Genomic DNA, 6,000 nt, shown 5'->3' on the forward strand with positions numbered 1-6,000 from the left:
GAATTGCTTAAATCCAGTGAGCAAAAACAAAGGGACTCTCAGTGCCTCATATTTCCTCCCCAGGATTTATGCAAAGTAAATAAAGGAACTAAGTCTTCTGCATTGAGTGCTCAGGACGAGAGCACTCTTCACTCTAGCCCAGCGCTTTCAACCGCCACCCGTGTTGATTCATGTAGTTACTCAGAGAAAAATGGAGGCAAATAAGCATGAGTTCTTGCATACCAAGAGTCCTCTGTCCTCACTGATAAAATTAATCTCTCTTAGATTCAGACACAGACTAATTATTAAAAAACAATTGCTCTCATTCCTTTGAGACTCATTAACAGCACACGTGATGCCTCTGCTATGGCAGGTGGACAAGAACTGTTACACAGAGGTAGGGAAAGGTCACCTACCTGCATCATTCCGCTTCAGGGCAACTCAGAAGCCTACAACAGGACATTTCCTTTGAAGGATTTTGTTAGCTGGACTTTTTTTTTCCCCCTGAAAACCTACAAAAGTAAATGTATGAATGCTGCATTATTGATTGGTAAAGCTAAGAGATATATTGCTATGGGAAAATACCGATTATAATCTGCTAATTGTCAGAGGCACACCTGTCTGTCTCCATTGAGGAAGTATTGCTCGATTCAATCACTTTAATGCTATTTACCTCATCTAAGTAAGATGATCAATATTCTTGAGCTGGAGACTGGACTGGAAACAAATAGAGCAGTGGGTATTCTGGTTTTAGTGGCGAGGCAACTGTAGGTAAATTGACCCAATTATCTTCATCAATATGTTCCACGACAAATAGCAACAGTAACATTAAAATAGTAGCAAGAAACAACAGGAAAATTCATAGCCATTAGAATAACAGCAGTCTGTGCTGTGAAAACCACTTTAGGTAGAGTGCCTCACCTCCCTGTGAGCGGTGTTACAGCAGTTTTTCAAGCTAGGTTAGCTGACATAGTAAGGCAAAAGCAGTGCCTGGAATGGGACCCATGATGTTGATTGTCTTTTTGCTCTTATAAGCGTAGCCCATATTGATTTTGCAACTGACTCCCTGCAAAAATATATTGCATATTACTTTAGAAGGCAAATGAGGCCAAAATCGCTGAGAAATTAACCAAGGGCTTTTTATTCTCAGGGCTTCGAATTGATCAGTCGCTCTGATGATCCATTAAGCTGGATTCAGCACATTGCCTTTAGAAAGAAGGGGAAAATGAACTTCTGACCATAGACACAGTAGAGATGAGATGGGAAAAACATGCCAGAGGGATCAGGTCCAGCTGTGGCAAGGCGATCTCCAAGCAGGGGTTACAAGTAAGGTGAAGGTGACCCCAAAACATCCCCTATCACAACCGCTGTCCTGTGGATCTGTGCGGCTCCAGCCCTGTGGCCCTTGTCTTCTTGCCTCCCAAATTCCCACCTGACCTTCATACTCGGTGTGAGCTGCCTCCATTCTCTATAGGTTGAAGAGTTTGCCTGCGAGCAATTCCTGGGCATCTGACATGTGTCCTACATGCACTGTCGTGAGGCACACTGATCAAAGGGTTACATGGGCCAGCGAGGAGGGGACTGAGCATTTGCTGAGGTTGGTTTTGCCTAAGGCCACCCCTTAGAGCAAGAGCCTGTTTGGGAGCAGCCAGGAGACCTTTTGCTTGCTCGGGTAAGGCTGTGAACTGTGGCTGAGGTCACGGAGGCAGGAGCAAAGTCTAGACAAAATGGGGCCACTGAACCTGAGATAACAGCCCTCCATGAAATGTGGTCTCTCTATCTGAGAACGGTCTCTGTCTGAGCTCTTCTTACAGGCATGAGGAGAAAATGCCTTAGCCGACGTATTCTTAGACAGAGACTGTTTTCTTTAGCTCTTCATAAACTGCCCAGCAAGGGCATTTGTTGAAACTCAAGATGTCTGTTTTCATTTCTGCTGCTGGGTGAGAGGGCGCCTCATGCTTCTTCATGGACATGGTCTACTTCACTTTCAGAGGAAGTACAACGTGCTTCTTGAGAAGTGGCAGGGAGGACTTTGTTCTCTGACTCCTTTCCTTCCCTCAAGTACAAATAAAAGTTTCTAGGAAGCAATTTGGGGTTTTTTTTAGGACACACAGCACTTCTAGGAACCTACAGTCAGTGTATACTTGGAAGAGAGAAGATGGGTGTGTCATTTCAGAGGAATCAAAATGAATTCCTGAGATCTATATGTCAAAAATTTACTCCAAGGGTTTTCTTAGCACAAGGTCCTCTTCTGAATGTTTTCAGGGCTTTCCTTAGAACATGTAGGCTATATTTGCTATCGAGTGGCCCTTGGACCAGAATGAATTTTACCTCCCAAGAATCAACTTCATCTGAAGCAACCCAAAGTTCACATCAAAAATCTTTTTCTGCCCCGCTGTCATTGACATTTATGAATGATGGAAAACCATCCATATGGCTAAACAGACTATCTCCACTCCCCCACAAGCAGTGACTTAGAGGATGAAAGTAATATTCATCCTGATCATCTGTTTTGTAACAGGATATTTATCTCAATCTTTCAAGAATGTCATTATTATTGGGGGAGGAGGGGAATGGGCAGTAAGACAGGATTTGTGACAGATTATTGATGCTGGGAAGTGGGTAAGCCAGAGGGAAGGAACCCGCTCTGCCTGAACCCCACCAGCCCCTGCTGTTGCCCAGGAAGAGGGGTTGTGGGCCCGTGATAATACGAGGAGGAGAAGGAGGAGGAAGCATTCTTGCCATGGTCAATTAGGAATCCAAGGAGACTAAGTGGGGTTTGAAAAACAGTAGGACCCTGAAAGGGGGGATGATGAAGAGACATCTAATGAGTGTGAAGAGAGGACTGGTTAGGACAGGGACTAGGGATAAGGCTGTAAATCTGTTTCTGCGAGCACATCCTTGAAAACTAACCCTGTCGCGCTGCAGGGAGACTGGCAGTGGAGGAAGCTGAATCTCAGCTCTGGGACTCTGGTCCAGTTAAGCAAATGGCACAGTTCTGATTGATACTGGCCCAGAGTATGGCTCAGTGTTTGTGGCTGCCTAAAATGACCTAATTTAAACTCTGTTTCTGAACCAAGGAGCATGAAAATTTCAAAGCTTTTTGCTTCCAGTCAGGACTTCCAGGGGTGGTATTAATAGCTTTGGTGAACTGCACTCCATTGATTTAAAGCACCTGTGCTTCTGAAAGTCAGGATTTTATCAATTTTTTTATCACTTACACAGGAAGCAGTGCTGGGCTTAATGCTATTTATCCAGCTGGACATATTGACTTTGACTTAGGAGATCAAAGCATTTGGGTTAGGGATTGTGTAACATCTTCCTATAAGAACTGTCAGGGTTAAATTTACCAAAGCCTGAAACTTTGATTGATGATGATTTTGCATGAGTGTTCAGCATCAGGAAGAACACAACAGACCCTTTTTCTTAATGGAGCTGCAGGCCGTGGCACCTTTAAGCATACATATTTTGAAACACGTTTCATCACCTCCTGGAATGTAACAGTACACAAAACCTTGGAGGTACACTTGAAAGTGAGCTTTCCCTGGGCTCCAAGGGAAAGCCCAGGGACCCAAGACCCTTTGAGATTCAGCCTGCTGTAGCATAAACTGGGAGCCAGTAAGCAGAATAAGTTATTTGTTGTTTGGTTTTTTGTTTGTTTGTTTTTTTTTTTTTCTTTTACCATTGTAGTAACAGCATTTCCCAGCAGGTAAGAGGCTGGGAAGTGGTATCTCAGGAGCCCAGAGGTTCAGTGCTCTGCTCCGGTGTGTCCTCGCAGCACTGCAGGCAGCAGCACAACCTGGCAGATGGAGCAAGACCTTTCTCTGAGGCTAGATAAAAGACACCTGACTTCTTGTCCCAGCTTATGGAGAGACGTATCACCTTCTGTGATCCAACTTCCCCCATCTATTTAAGTGTGAAGGGTACTAAATGTGCTTGTTAAACACTTTGGCATCTGATATCACCAGTTATTGAGGGTTAATTCACATCCTCTAACTTTTAAAAGGTAGGACCCTGGCTCCCTTCACTAGGGTAATGAGGAGAGACTCCACAGAGCAGAGCTCAGCAAGGGACCGTAATTTAGGGGCACAAACTGCCCCCAACAGAGAATACCTTCTGCCGCTGGCTATAAAGGGAGCCCTGGAGAGACATCTCCTGCCACTGTCTCAAATGAGGCCACGTAAAGTATCTGCCTCTGCCTCAGCCTCAACGATATTGAAACCATAGCAGTCCCCTCATCACAAGAGGTGTTGTTAGCATGGATGTACTTTTTTGGATAGTTGCCCTTGCTGCAGTAGTAGGGGGCATGTACAGAATTAAAATAGATGAAATATGACAGACGGTTGTCTCAGTTTTTCTCTCAACATAAAATTAAAACCCAACAAGTTATATAGCGTTATACTCGCCCTATTACTGTCCATCCCTGGGTTTGAAAGTCATGCAGAGCTTTGATCTGCTCTGAAAATTATTGCCATTATACAGTGTTACTCTTTTTTTTGTTTTTTGTTTTTTTTGGCTAGGTGCTGAGAGTGCAGACTATGCCCAAAAGACGGGCCAGCCCTACTTTAGCCCGTCCCGTCTTTGTAGCTGTGCCCTGGGGGTCTGCCCGGGGGCTGAGTGTGGCTGCAAGGAGCCGTGCTGGCCAGCACTTGCCCAAGACGTGGGCATCTGCAGCCGGCTTGCTTGTAGCCGGAGCAGCAAGGGCGTCCTGAGTGGGGGCAAGGGGGCTTGTCGCTGCCGCCGCCGTTCCGTCTGCTGGTCGTATCCTTTGTCCTGAGCCGTGCACAGCTGGCCTGTGTTTCTGCAGCGTGCAGAGGTCTCCTGTCCTGCAGAAGGGTGGCAGTTGAAAATGTTCTGTGGGCTTTTCCTTTCTTTTCTTTTCCTTTTTCTTTTTTTTTTCTTCTTTTTTTAGCTACAAACAAACAAACAAAACCTAAATATTTGGAGTGCGGATTGCATGGCTCAAGGACTCAGGATGATTAAAAGCAGGAGCCATACAGAGACATCCAGAAATGATTGTTTTTAACAAGACAGGAACTTTGTCTGAAAACAGGATGACCTGCTGCAAAAGACGCCAACAAATCCCCGTAGAGCTTTAGAAAAAACAAGCAGGCGCCTGAGTGTGCTTTAAAAAAAAATAATCCCGCCTAGTAATAAAAAGGGATGTAAGGGTAAACAGGAAAAGAGCACTCCACACTGCGAGCAGCCTGGAGGAGGAGAGGCTGGGAAGAGCACTGATCTGAAAACCTGATATGGCAGCCAAAGGGAAAGATTTCTTAATATTCTCCAGCACAAACTCCCTGAGAAAACACAGCCTCAACGCAGCTTTGAGTGGCAGTTGCCTGCTAGTTCCCAGTAGTTCCCAGTTGTACCAGTAGTATGGAGGCTCTGGGAGAGTAGCATGGGCTCTGCAGGTTTTGTTGGCCCGCTTCAGTGGCTGTAAAGAAGTGTAGCTTCAGACTTGCACGAAACACAGGCTTAACAGACATTTCTGCTGCATAACTGTGTTTCCTGACAACAAAGTTACTGCAGTCCTGCACACCCGTGCTGCCGTTACACTGCAGTACGGCTCGCTCTCCCGATTTGGGTGTGAACTTCATGACATATGTTGCGTCTTCCGCTAAGCCCTAGCTCCTCAAGTCTTGCAATTTCATGACAATCTCGGTTTTCATGTATCTGAAACAAGTGTCTGTAGCCTTCATGCCTAAGAAAGAAAATCTTGAAATCATAAAGGCAGCTTAGCATGATACGTAGACTGAAACCCCCATTATTGCTATTTTTTAGATGGTGAATTTTAAAATCAAATACTATTTTGAGGAATTAAGATATTGGCATTTGGGCTTGATCACACTGACAACTTCTGCTTGTGGGCAGAATTTGCAGACTCAAATACTAAGCAGGTTTCCCATTGCAACTCGCGTACCGTCAGCGAGACACCCGGAGCGATAAATGTGACGGGATATGTGTGCAGCATCAGGCCCAGGGACGGCAAATTCCTTTACAGCAGGTTTCTCCTCGGTG

This window comes from Phaethon aethereus (assembly GCF_964289735.1).
Source record: "Phaethon aethereus genome assembly, chromosome: 1".
NCBI classification, from domain to species: Eukaryota; Metazoa; Chordata; class Aves; order Phaethontiformes; family Phaethontidae; genus Phaethon; species Phaethon aethereus.